General features: G+C 50.3%; 1 protein-coding gene across 2 annotated transcripts in view; it reads right to left on the bottom strand.

Annotated features, from left to right (window-relative positions):
- The window catches only part of ZHX2 (zinc fingers and homeoboxes 2), a 195,025-nt gene extending 181,209 nt beyond the window's left edge, over window positions 1-13,816 (bottom strand). For both annotated transcript variants that reach the window (XM_025394760.1, XM_025394759.1), the window contains exon 1: window positions 11,854-13,816. The gene's annotated coding sequence lies outside the window, so the exon portion shown is untranslated. The remainder of the gene's footprint in view (window positions 1-11,853) is intronic.
- Between the last annotated feature and the right edge of the window lie 487 nt (window positions 13,817-14,303).

Genomic DNA, 14,303 nt, shown 5'->3' with positions numbered 1-14,303 from the left:
CCCTTCCCTGAACTGAACCCTTGAAGACCAGCAGACTAAGCTGGTTACAAAAAACGCCACGATAGGGCCCCTGCTTGGCTCACCATGGCTGCCCCAAGTATCATCTGGCAGGTGTTTTCTCATGTGTGGGGAGCACGGCAATGCACTCTGGCTTTGGAGATAACAGAGCCAGGCATAGAGTGTCTACAGCCCAGAGCAGAACCCCTGAGCTCAACTGGAGCCAGTGCTGGGCTCTGTGGCTGGGACTTGTGATGCCCAGGTCAGGATCAGTGGGGCTGAGGAGGGTCTGGATGTCCAGTTTCCTTCATCCCAGGCCACTTCCTGGTCCCTGGGTGATGGCCTCTCCTTTCATGGGATAGGATGGGGCCACCCATCACAGATGAAAGGCATAAGGATGTCCTTCAACCTATAGGGACTTAGAGGCATCCTCACAGGAGGTAAGGTCAGACATATGCCAATGACAACAATGACACCAGCCAGCACTTCTGGGGCATGCGTAGGTGCCAGGCACTGTGCTAAGTGCTTCACAGGTATGATCCCCTGTAATTCTCACAGCAACCCTGTGAGCAGTGATTCAGGCTCTGCAAGTCCAGCCAGTCTAGCTATGGGGGCTGCAGATGCATGAGTTCTCTGGTCAGACTGAGTACCTCCAGGGAAGGGCAGTGGTGTGGCCATCTCTGTGTTCACGCCCACAACAGTGAGCACAGTGCCCTATACACTAGGAGCAGGGTGGTGGCAGGGCCTGGAGCAGGGTGAGGTACGCTGCAAATCAGTTACCCAGGAAGTGAAATTTAAGGACACACTCTCAGGTGCCACCCTGCACTTGTATGAACCTGAGAGTGGGTGTCAACTTTGCACGCTGGGTACCTCATTTGCTTTTCTCTAGTCCTGGCCCTGGGTAGTCCACTGACCAGTCAGGTGTGTGTGTCTTGCTCTTCCACCCTAGCCATGGGACCCTTCCTTCTCTGTGCCTCAGTTCCCTCACCTGTAAAATAGGGCTAATGACAATACCAAGGATGGACAGAGATGCAGCAAAATCAGAACTCCCTCATCCTCTGCTGGTGGGAACACAAAAATGATGCATCCACTTTGGGGAACTGTTTGGCAGTTTCTCAAAAAGTTAAACATAGAGTTACCATACGACCCAGCAATTCCACTCCTGGGTATCTACCTGAGAGAAATGAAAACACATCTCTAAACAAAGACTTGTATAGGAATGTTCACAGCAGCAGCATCATAATCACCATAAAGCAGAAACAACCCGATTGTCTACCAACTGATGAATGACTAACAAAATGTGGTATATCCACACAACAGGATATGAAAGGGAACAAAATACTAACACGTGTTACAACGTGGATGAACCTCAAAAGGGAAAGAAGAGGAGCCAGACAAAAGACCACATGGTATATGATTTCACCTATATAAAATGTCCAGAAAAGGCAAATCTACAGAGACAGCAAGTAGATTAGTGGCTGTGTAGGGCTTGGGCTAAGTTGGGTGGGGAGTGGAAAAAGGAAATGGAGAGTGACTGCTAATGGGTACACAGAGTCTCGTTCTGGGGTGATAAAAATGTTCTAAAGTCACACTGTGGTAATGGTTACATAATTTTGTAAATATACTAAAAGTCAATAAATTGTGCACTTAAAGTGGGTGACGCTTGGGTACGTAAGTTATATCTCCATTATGCTACTTTAGAAAATAGGGCTAATGATAATACCTATGGCACAGCATTGCACAATGCCTGAGAGTATCCTATACATCATCTTATTTATGTATTTATTTATTTGAGATGGAGTCTCACTCTGTTGCCCAGGCTGGAGTCCAGTGGCACGATCTCAGCTCACTGCAATCTCCACCTCCCAGGTTCAAGCAATTCTCCTGCCTCAGCCTCCCAAGTAGCTGGGATTACAGGCATGCGCCACCACGCCCGGCTAATTTTTGTATTTTTAGTAGAGATGGGGTTTTACCATGTTGGTCAGGCTGGTCTTGAACTTTGACCTCAGGTGATCAACCGGCCTCGGCTTCCCAAAGTGCTTCCCAAAATTACAGGTGTGCGCCACTGCGCCTGGCCCCTATACATCATCTTAACCCTTATTATTATGTTTAAATAAGTATCTGTTGCTCACTTAAAGGTTGCCTAAATTCCCTTGAAGTGCCTTTATTTTTAGGGGGACTTTGGGGAACTAAAGTGAGCAGTCACCCAAGATCCTGTGTCTCTAAGTGACCTGCCTGTGCCCACACAGGTCTCCCAATCAGCTACTCTGGCTGCAGCGACTGCTGCAGGCAACTGCCTGATGTGGGTGAAACTCTTCAAGTCTTGGATTCCAAAGACCTGTGTTGAGTTCTGGCTCTGACCTTCGTATTATCTACTCTGTAGGGTTGCTGTGCAAATGACATGGGCTACACTGCGAGGATACTTGAAGCATCCAATAAATTGGGGGAAATCATGGATGAGGAAGACTGTTGGCAGAGGAAGACCCTGAATGCACACCCATCCTTGCTGTTATCCTCCATGCTGGACTGTGGCTCAGCCACAGGTTCTAATCCATGGAGGAGGGACCACAGCCCTTTTGCTGGAGCCATAGGTGCATGGAGGGCAGGAGGGGTTAAATGTGCCCAGGCTTGATGAACATCAGGTGTGGCATAAGCCTGTCTGGCTTCCAGAACTCTTGGATAAAGGACTTCCCCACTTTGTACTTTCCTGTCTGTTAAATGGGGATAACAGAATCTCAACATCGGGCTAGGCATGGTGGCTGATGCCTGTAATCCCAGCACTTTGGGAGGCTGAGATGGGAGGATTGCTTGAGGTCAGGAGTTCGAGACCAGCCTGGCCAACATGGTGAAACCCCGTCTCTACTAAAAATACAAAAATTAGCCAGGCATGGTGGCATGCACCTGTAGTCCCAGCTACTTGGGAGGCTGAGGCAGCAGAATCGCTTGAACTCGGGAGGCAGAGGTTGCAGTGAGCTGAGATCATGCCACTGCACTCCAGCCTGGGTGACAGAGTAAGACTCTGTCTCAAAAACAACAACAACAACAACAACAAAAAAAAACAAAACAGAATCCCAACCTCTCTTAGGATTGTCCAAGCACACCCACAAAACGCATGTAGAATTGTGCTTGTGATGTCAGTGAGGGCTAGCATGAGGATGGGCAGCAGGTGTTGTGGCTAAGTGCCAATGACTGTGACCTTTCTGAAGGCAGGAACATTGTTTTCTTCCTTTGGGAGGCGCTCAGTGAGTGCTGATTGGAAAGAGGAATGGAAGCGGGGAGAGAAGATGCTGTGATGAGCTGGCTGGCCCAGGAAACAGAAGGGCCTTAGCTAGACTGTAGAGAAGAAGAAAAATAATACATGCCCATAGGACTGTATAACCTTGGGCCAATTATCTTACCTTTCCTGGCCTCAGTTGGGCTACGTGATCCCTAAAATTTTTTTCAGCTAGAGCATTCCTGGATCCTACTAATGCACCATGTTGCTATTAGACTCATCCTCTCAAAATCCTCTTTCAGTGATTCCAGAGGACATTATATATCCTGTACCAGGAAATCCATAAATCCCATTCTAAAAGCGCCAAAGTCAGGCACTGTCCAAGTTCACACTGTCAAATGCAAGTTCTCTGTTCTTTAGAATGTTTACCATTAACTGCGAAGTGATCAAGACCGTTTCCGTTCTGTGGCTCTTTCTGTCCAAGAGCCCTGGTTCTTGGAAATAACGTGAAGTCTTCGGGCTCTCCTGGACTACGTGTCTCTGGCAGAAATTCACCACATGCTCAGAATCAATTCTCTAGCACAAAGTTCCCCAGAAGAAAGTAACAGGCAGTTCTACAAGATAATGAAACCTCAGAGTTCTCTATTAGAAGAGCTTAGGGGAGAGCTGGCACTTCAATCCTCTCCTGCCTGGAACCCATCTTTTCCCCTAAATGTCTTGGCCAGAAGGCAGTCTCTTTCTCCAGCTTCCAACTGTCAGTTCACGTCCCTGCATTATCTACCTCTCTGCCTCCCCTACACAAAAGCAAAGGCACACCCCATCACCACCAGTGCTGGCCTCCTGGCTTCTCCCTACTCCCTCCAGACCACCACTGCCACAAACAACTTCACTATGACATCCAACTCTGACCAGGCTGTGTGCAAATATCTTAATCTATTTTCAAAAAGACAGGGTGCCATGCAAATGAAAATAAGTTCTAAACTTCCTCCTCCACAGGCTATGGAGATCCCTGGGGGGTTCTGGGTATACCCAGGGGCTGGGGTGGGGACGCCTGAGATGGCTTTGTCCTTAGAGCCATTCAGCCCAGTCTCATGTTTTAAGAACAGCGGGAACGTAATATCAGCTGAAAGGAGTTTTCTGTGCGCTATTTAACTAAATGGCTCTGCAGCTGGGGAGAGCCATAGGCAGACGTGTTATGATTCAAAGGCTCCCAATTACAATGATCCTCTTTTATTGTATAAAAACAGCAACACAGCCATTCTCCACCCTCCCTCCGCCTGCTTCCTCCACCCCCTTCCCCCATTGGCTGGCGAGGCCACTCTGCATCCTGAAAGGAGCACCCAGATTCTCCTCCAGCTCCAACTTTGCAGCTTTCGGCCCACGGGGATTCCTTCCCTCCTGATCCGGGGAGGAGAGGGTGGAGGGCGCAATGCCCCTGGAGAATGTTCTCTTGGAGACACTAATAGAAGCTTTACAGTGGCCTCTTTTGAGGAGGGGTGGTTTGGGGGAGCTGTAGATAACAGGCGCGGATTTGTAATGCTCTCCTGTTTTGACTAAACTCTCATGTGCACACGTGCACGCATATTCATGCAGGCAGGCATGCACCTCTATACCCCTTATCAGAAAAGCAATCAGACTATCCCAAAGCACGATCTAAAACGGTCCCTTCTCCCCACACCTCTTCCAGGCTGATGTGGGCCAGGCCTCCAGAAGACTTATGTACAATATCAGAAAGCTCTGGAATCAGACTAAGCCGAGTTTGAATTCTGTCTCTGCTACCTTCTTTCTGTGACCTTGAATAAGTACTTAACCCTTCTGAGCTTTAGTTTCCTATCTTTTAAAATTTTTTATTATTTTGAGTCAGGGTCTTGCTCCCTCACCCAGGCTGGAGTGCAGTGACACGATCATGGCTTACTGCAGCCTTGACCACCCCGGCTCAAGCCATCCTCCTGTCTCAGCCTCCCAAGTAGCTGGGACTACAGGTGTGTGTCACCATACCCAGCTAATTTTTTACTTTTTTATTTTTTGTAGAGATGGGTTTTCACCGTGTTGTTCAGGCTGGTCTCGAACTCCTGAGCTCAAGCAATCCACCTGCCTCAGCCTCCCAAAGTGCTGGGATTAGAGGTGTGAGCCACCATGCTAACCCATTTTTCCTACCTTTTAAGTGGAATTACACCGCCACTCTCAATTTGCTCCTCAGGGTCAGATTAAATGACACCGTGAAGGGAAAGTGTTTAGCAGAGTGCCTAGCACATAGTAGGTGCTTACTTTTTCAGGGGCTGTTGCTGTTCTTAACATGGTGAACACCGTGTGCTTGTGCTGTGTCTGGGTATATGGGGAGCTTTGTGCATCTGGTTGTGTAGGGAGCTTTGTATTTGTTCAGTTTCACCAGCCAGAGTGTACCAGGCTGTGGGGGGGCGGGGGGTGAGATGGCTGTGGGGGCATAAATGTCAGGCCTGCTGAGGACTGTTTTTCTTGAGTCTTTCTGCAACACTGGTTTAAACGGTCACCTCTGCACAGCGTACGCAGGCATGCATGAGTGCCTGCCGCTGCCTCCTTAACTTAGACTTTTGGTCCTTCCTCAGTTTTCTGCAGATGTTTTTGAGCCCAGCAGCTGCAGTTGCAGGCATCCAACCAGGACAAGGAGAGGCTATAGCCCAGGAACTCTCATTCATAACCTTCTTCCTCTCTGCCTCAATAGTAGGTTCCTTCTGTCTCTCCCAAGTGGCCCCTGGGCCCCCAATAGGGAGATTTCCTTCCAAAGAAAGAGCTAACTCAATCTGGCTACTCCCTGAGGCCCCAGAGATCCATGAATCTATTCTCTGACCCTGAACTTGACAGGAAATGGTCCCTGGATTTTGCTGATTTCTCTCTGAAAGATAAACTCAGCGTGGGCTTCCCGCTCTTTCATCCGAAACTAGGTATGTGCACCCCTAAACTATATCACAAATCTCTTACACCACAATGAATGCCTGGCTCACATTCCTTCATATTGATCCCCTATGGATCAATAGCACAAGAATTTCATTCACTGCAGATTCTGTTATGTGTTAAATACCATTGCAGTGAAACATCGTGTAACAAGATTAATCTCCACTAAGTGTTTCTAATGTTAGGGAGTAGGGTGGAGAGAAAGAGGAAGAAAGGGTGTGAACTGTGGCTTTTAACAGGTATATATTGTCCACCAGGGGGTAAAGAGAGGTATCAGCAAGAAAACAGGTTCTGGCCCTGGTGTCTCTATTCCATTTTAAAGTTTAGGTGGAAACTGATATACTGCTGTCAGGACTGTTTTTCTCCTTGGGGTCTGTTACACACACACACACACACACACACACACACCACTGCCAATCAGCCCCTCTTAACTGCATGATTACAAGTGTAAGAACAGGAAGCAGACTGTGGGTGGATGTTCTTAAAATCACAACCTGTTCAGTGTAGGGTGGGGGCATTAGAGAAGGGTGGGGGAGGGGAATCAGGATTTGTTTCAGTTCAAAATGAAATAATCGCGTCACTACAGAAAATAATGTCTACCTTATTGTCTATCAAAGGGGCATGTGCACGGCCAAACATCCTTCCTGAGCTGCACTGTCTGGATGTGGCCATGACACAGCACATTATGGTACCTGAACAATGCACCAGCATCTCACTGTGATATTCCAGGGTCAGGTTTCCATTTCAATAGTTGCTCAGACTTGCCACAAAATGAGTGCATGTGTGTACTGGGGGTCGGGGGAGGCAGAAGGGGAATGACAATGAGATGGGACAGTCAGCGTCCTGGGATTGATGATGAAATCCACACATGCTAATTACTTGGCACCTCAAATTTACAATAAAGTCACTTCCTTGAGGTGGTTGCAGTGATGATTTGTTGAGCACAATTCATATGGGAGGTGTGTGCTAAGCCTTTTTACAACTTTCTTATGTTTCCTAACAACTCATACAGCAACTACTAAAATGATCTCCATTTCAGAGATAAGAAAACTGAGGTAAGTAATAGCTCAAAATTATAAAGGTAATACCCTGAGCAAAGAGAATCAGAGAGGCTCGCCCTTGCTGGAGGAATCCAGTCTGGGGAATCTGGTGCTGGGAAGGCCTCTGGCATCCTCTGATATCATCTCCTTGATTTAAAGCAATGGTGAGGGGCATGGCCGAAGGTGTCCTGCTGATGAGTGCTGGAGCTGCAGCTGGGGCCCAGGAACCCCCAAGGTCAGGAAAAAGGCAAGTGTAGTGTTTGGAGAGTAAATGGCACCCCCTTCCAGTTTTTCCAGTCCCGCTAACTGAATTATCCAGAAAGGCGAGCTGATTGCCTCCCTGTAACAGCTGACTCACATCAGGTTAAGTTTGGATTCTTATTGACAGGACCTAAAAGAAAATCATCCCTCACTTCTTTGTTGCACACTGTCTTCTTTTTGCCCTGAGGCAAAACGGGTCCCCTGGCCTGAAACTTTCCAGAACTCGTTTTATTTCAAATAGGAACTAAGCTCGTTTGTCTGCACAAGGTATTCTGCTGTCAGTCTCAGTCTTCCCTTCCCCAAACACGTGACAATTCCTCTTCAGAAACCTGCCATAGCTTCCCAGTACCTAGAGATTAAAAGCCAACCTCCTCCTGGTCCACCCCCAAGCCTGGCATCATCTCTTTGCACAGCCTTCCCTGCCTCCCCCTCTCCACCTCCCCAGGTTACCTGTCCACCGCTCCCAGGGCCCTTCTTTCTCATCTTTGGCAGCACATGCCCTCCCTGCCAACTCAACAACCGTTCCTCCTTTCACCCCTTCTTCCTTACAAGTTGAACCCCAATTTGCTCATGACAGCAATGGGTCCAACTAAAAATACTTGATTGCTCTTCCCTGGCAATAGTAACCACGTAGCACAGCTCTGGTCGATGAGCTAAGGACAGAAGTCCCTGAGAGGGGTGCCCCTTCCCAGATAGAGCAGTGAAGCTGTACCAGGTAAAAGCTCTCTGAGCCTCATTCATCCTTTTTTCTCTTTCTTGGAATGCAAATGTGTGGCCTAGAGACATAGCAACCACTTTCCTACCATGAGTTGATAAACCTAAGGCCAAAGGCCTCCACTCTAAGCATCGCAAAGTAGAAAGAAGTAGTCTGGGTTCCCAATGGTACAGCTGAGGCATCATCCCCCTTTACTCCCCGCCCCATTGTTGTCTGACACAAAAACGTCCCTATCAGCTGAGGCATCATCCCCCTTTACTCCCCGCCCCATTGTTGTCTGACACAAAAAAGTCCCTATCNGCATCATCCCCCTTTACTCCCCGCCCCATTGTTGTCTGACACAAAAAAGTCCCTATCTGGTTAAGTCACTGGTAGTCAAGATTCTGCTGCTAGCAGCTGAATGCAATGATATTGGCTACACCTCCAGACATTGTTCCTCTTCATTCATGGGGCAGTTCAGCTGCTCCCACCTCTAGGAGACCCTCTGTGATCCCCTCAGAGCAGAAGAATCATGCCTTTCCTTGTGCTTCCACAGTGGTTAGTTTTCTCAATTATAGCAGTTATCTAAGCCTGCTTGATTTGGTTTAATGAGTGCTTCCCTGCAGTCAGCTCAAACTCCTAGAGGGCAGGGAGTCTGTATCCCACCAGCATCTCCATAATGTCTGGAGCATGCAGTGCTTTGTGTTTCAGCCCGGGGGGCTCTGTCTCCCCAGCGTTTCCATAACATCTGGTTATGCGCTCTGCATTGCAACGGCAGAGTGCGTGCGTTCTGGGGGCTGCCACTCCACTTATTAGCTGTTTGGTCTTGGGCAAGTTAGCTAACTTCTCTGGGCTTGTGCCTCCTCATCTAGAAAAAGGAGAATGAGAGGACTTACATCAGAGTTGTCATGAAGACAAAATAGTCTAGTCATAAGCACTTGGGATGGTGCCTGGCATACAAAAATGCTTAATGGCTATGGGTTCTTATTAGTATAATGAACATTATAGTTGCTGAGTGAATAAATGAAATCAACCCACAGTTGCTAAATAAATGAATAAAGGAAAAAAATCCAGGTAAATTCTGGAGTTCAGACTTCGGGACAGTGGCTACTGTTCCCTCTTTTCTGCCTGGACTTGACCCTTTACCTTTTTATTCTAACTATGACACTGGACGCTGCTACAATAGACTGGTTAAGGCTATGAAGTTAGGCCTGGATTTGCTTTTTGCCTGGTCGCTCAGGCAAGTTTCTTCACCTCTTGGAGCCTCTGTTTCCTCAACCATAAACGGAGGATAATAGTAGTACTTAGCTCACAGGGTTGTGGTGAGAATTAAACGATAAAGCACGTAAAATATACAGCATTGTGCCTCACACACTGTAACAGTGTTAGCAACTGCTATCAAACATTGCCATGATTCCTTTTGATAAGTGCACAGCACCCCGCTGAATCACATGGTCCTGATGTGGATGAGAAAGGCGGGGTGGGGCCCCCTTTCAGCAAGTCAAGATACACTGCACTTACATCACAGGAATACCCTTTCTTCAGTGCCAACAAACAGTGGTATTTTTCCCCTTTAAATGGACATTAGTTGATACACCTGATGTGCCCCAAAATCTTGGTTTCTTGCATTTTCCCCTGAAGCACGATCTTCAGGTGCATCCTTTAGCTGACAGCAAACCTGGCTAGAAGGAAAGGTACAAGAGCACAAGAGAACAATCGCGGAGCAAAGCATTTAAACAGCGATGATATTTCCACACATCACCAGTCCAATTATTGTCAGTGACACATTTCAGCCTTACTTGTAGATTTTTTTTCCCTTCTGGCCTTAAAAGAAGCTGTATATACAGCCTTCTGTAACTTTCCCTTTAAACTTAAACCTTTATGCTAGTCCCATTCAACCACTTGACGGCTCCATTAATCTATTTTTACTATTAAACATGCCATTTTACAAGATATTTATTCCACTTGGTCGTCATCCAAACGCTTTTTGACATTACTGCCCTGGGAGTGAACTGCTTAAACTCGCCGCCCTCATAAACAGAAAATCACCTTTTGACTCAAATCTTGAAGAGCTCTCAGAACCTCACCCCCTTCACTTCTACAGGCATTAATTTCTGCCATATATAAAGGAGAGAGTGAGTAAGTGTGTGTGTATTTGTGTGTGTGGTTTTAAGAGGGTAATTGTGGGAGGTCTGGGCAATTCAAGAAGTGCTGGGGAAAGAATCCTCTCCTCCTAACTCCTCCATTCTGCTCATCGGGGCCTGCCTGAGACCTGGGGATCTGGTAAGTTAAGAGAGAGAAAGTGATCAGAGAGCAGGTTGGGGAAGAACTCCAGGGCCTAAAAGTCAGTCTCCCAGGGGGCCAAGCTGAGCAACCACTCTTTAAAAGGGGAGGGGTCGAGGGAAAGTCCTTATTCATCGACTTCCCTCCTTCTCCACGCCCCAGACAAACAAAAGGCCACCGCGAAACAGCTGAAGGTAGAGACCCCACTGGCTTTGAAGCCTATCAATCAGGTGGAAACCTGAACAAATCACAATTTGACTTCCCCATCAAGTTTTCTCCCCAGCCTGACAAACCCTCCTCCTCCGCCGCCTCCACCTCCTCCTCCGCCTCCCAGGCTCAGCACAGCTACGAGGCCAAAGGGACCGTCCTGTGATGCCTGCTGGTTTCCAACTTTCCGCTCATCTTCGTCTCCGCAGCCTCCTGCAAAGCGGCTGGGAAAAGGGCAAGTTTGCAAAGCCGAGGATACCGAGTCCTGGGGAAGCCACAAAGAAGCTGCAACACCAACAAAGATTAACCTCTTGTGGGGCAGACGAAAAGCGGCAGCTGCCGTTCAGGGGGGCGAACGTGGGCTCGGGCTGGCAGAGGCTCCGGCCAGCCGGCGGCGGACAGCAGGTCCGGGGGTCCCGCGGCCCCCCTGGGCCCGCCGCCCCGCGCGGACTCCCCCTGCACCTGAGCGGGGGTGAGGACAGCGCCGCGCTCCGGCCCTGCCCCCGCCAGGTAGCTCGGCTGCCGCCCGCGCTGCGCGCCCGCTGCCTGCAGCCGCCGGGAGCGACGAGAGCAGAGGCAGCCTCGGCCCACGGCGTCATGCTTCCTGCCACCACATTACGGCGAATCGTCACCGGGAGAGGGGAGCGAGGGGAGAGGGGGAGGGAGGGGAGCAGACACACGCAGCCCCCCGCCTGCCAAAACGCGCGGAGACGGGGCCACGTCCCGGTGGAGTCCCCGCGGGACCTGCCCCGTTTGCACAAAGCGCCGCAGTTTGGCCAAGAAGGGAGGGAGACGGCCACGAAATAAATAAATAAAAACAGTCGGGTCTACGTAACGCCCTGTCGAAAGCGGACGCCATATTTTTTTGTGGCTTATGTCGACATAGGGAAACGTAGACATGTTTTTCCTCCTGCTCCTCCTCCTCCTCGCTCTGGCTCCCATTTATCCAAACTTGTAATCAAAACTCTTAAAAAAAAAAAATCTCCTTCCCTCTCTGTATCCGCTCATTTCCTCCCACCCGCAAAAAGAGCCTGCACACCCCCCCCTTCCGTACCCCCCTTCCAATCACAAACCCGGCCAAGTCCCATTAACAACACATTTTCGGGAGCCGCGGCGGCGACGGCGGCGGTGGGAAAGTTGGGCTGGAGTGGCCGGCGCCCGGCGTGCGGGGCTCGGGGCTGGCGGCGCCGGCTGGGGGGGCTCCGCGCCGAGGCGAAGTTTCTTACCTGCGCCGGGGCTGGGAACGCGGGGACCCGGGCTGGGAATGCGGAGACGCGGCACGGGCGTTCCAAAATGGAACTCTGCTGGCTCCCCCCACCCACTCCCCACTCCCCACCGGGCGCCCGGCTCGGGCTCCGTGGGAAAGAGGGGGAAAGCCAGTCTGTCAGACAGACAGACAGAAAAAGCCCCCGTACGGAGAACGGTGGCCAAAATTTTTAAAAGAAAAAAAAAGGAAAAAAAAAAAAAAGGGAAAAAAAATGCCTCGATCAGTGGGGAATCTACGCCAAAACCCACATGATCTGTAACGTCAGCATGCGTATTTGCATACGATACCACCACCCGAGCTGCCACCCGGGCTCGGGTTCCGCAGAAAGTTACAAAGTGAAATTCAGCCCCCTCCGGAGACACCGGCGAAATGTCATTTTTCAAGCAGGAGCTGGGGGGGAGGCTAGCCCTAAAGGCGCTGGTTACTGGCCAAGGTAGGGGGGAAGTAAATTAACTTAAAAGTCTGAGCCCAGTAACGGACTCGGTGGAATTTCTGCGAGAAGAGGAGGGGGAGGCGCGAGCGAGATCATTGAATATTAAGCACGACCCCGCGCGGCGGCCGCAGCCAAACCCTCTCCGTGCAATACCCATTTTCTTTATGAAAAGTTCAAGGTGTCACTGATGAGCTCAACAAACTGTTGATCTTGACCACGTGGAGTGGCGGACCGTGGGACCGAAGGGCGCGCTTGCAGGCCGGGCTCTGGCGGCACCCGGGCCCCCGGACCCTCTGCAAGGGGCTGTACGCGGGTGGGGCCACCAGGCACCCTGTGCGCTGCCTGCGCCTTGGCCCGGTTTCAGGCTCAGAAAAATAATAATAACGATTTTAAAACTATGTTGAGCGAGACACATTTTACTCCAGGAATGATAATGAGAAGGCTCGGCGTAGGGAGGGGAAGAAGGAGCCCCCACTTATATAACGACTTGAAGTTAGATCACTTTTGCTTGGGGGAGATTCCGGGATTTCCGCCTGCTCCAGGTCTGAGGCTGGTTAAAGATCCTCGAACTTTTTCCTTTAAGAGCCAATAAACAAACAGACGCCCCAGGGGCCGACTTAAACTCTGGTAGAGCCCGCTTTCGCTAGAATTCTCAGATTCGAAGAAATGCACACGCCTGCGGTGCTCGCAGAGAAGTCCCTCGGAAGCTAGGCGGGTCGCTTTCGCAACTAGGACTCCAATGTTCCCAGCGGGAGCGGAGCTCTCACCGCGGCAGCCCCCTGGCTCCCCTCGGCGCCTTAGAGCAAAGGCGGCTGTGGATCGCACTGCCCTTCGCCTGCGGCCTCGGAACCATGAACTTGTATTCCGGACGCCGCGCTCCTGCCACAGCGCTGGGCTAAAGAGCTCTAAGGAATTCGGGATCCGGGCACACTTCGGGATCTCACGCGGCAACCTGTCTGCACCGCGCATTCCTGCCCAGATGGACCTTGTTTCCCCTGGGCTAGCCTGTGGGCTCTTGGGCAGCTCCTGGGCGGGGACTAGGGGATGCGGTCTGGGGGCTAGTTTCGAGGCTCCGAGCGCAGCCAGAAAACAAAGGGAGCCTAGAGCTGAGAGGCTCTGCGGAGTCCCCGCCCGCCCTGCAGATTAGCAGGCGCGTCGCGTCGGGGCTTCCCGGCCAGCTCTGCTCTGGGGAATTAGAACGAACTCTAGCGGCCGTTTGCAACTCGGCTTTGGGCGCGAGGGCATCAACAGGTGGCCGTGTGCAGCGGAGAGGCCAGTGGCGAGGACCCGGACTGGGGTGAGGACGGTTGGCCTTGGGGCTGACTGGGTGGCGGACGCGCTGGGTGACCTTTTGGTTTTTTCATTTCCGAGGCCGGGAAGAAGGAAGTAGCTAAAAGGTTTTTGTAAGTTCTGCCCCAGGGCTCTAATTTCTGACATACCGCTTGGCTCCCCAGAAATCCTTTGCAACAAAAATTAAAACAGCTCATAGGCAAAACTTTCTTACTGGTCTGCACCTGTTTGTTCCGTTATTGCTGATGTAGGGTCTGTTTGTTGGCATTTTAACCGCCCATAAAACAAGATTCTATCCTGGGAAGGAGTCTCTTGCGTGATGCTCTCGGGCCTGAAAGGCGACTTGGAGGGGCTCTTACAGGATTCTGTTAACTTCTTGATGACTGTAATCCAGCTTAGGCCACGTCTTTCTCAACCTCATTTGGTACCGGCTATCTAAGAACCTAATTTACTTGCCATCAACATCAGAATTTACCGATCCCTGATCTCCTCCCCACCTCCACCTCACCCAGGGTGAACCAAAATAGTAAAAAGAAAATAAAAAAATATGGGAACCCCCGCCCCCCATTCCTCCCTCTTGTCCCGTCCCGCCCGGCCACACCAACTTCAAGATTTTGATATCGCTTACCTTATTATGCCCCTTCCAGGCCATTCCACTCCCTGCCCCCTCCCCCTTTAAAATAAGT

Source organism: Theropithecus gelada, chromosome 8 (genome assembly GCF_003255815.1).
Source record: "Theropithecus gelada isolate Dixy chromosome 8, Tgel_1.0, whole genome shotgun sequence".
In the NCBI taxonomy this organism is placed as follows: Eukaryota; Metazoa; Chordata; class Mammalia; order Primates; family Cercopithecidae; genus Theropithecus; species Theropithecus gelada.
This window is presented reverse-complemented; position numbering and strand designations above follow the sequence as displayed.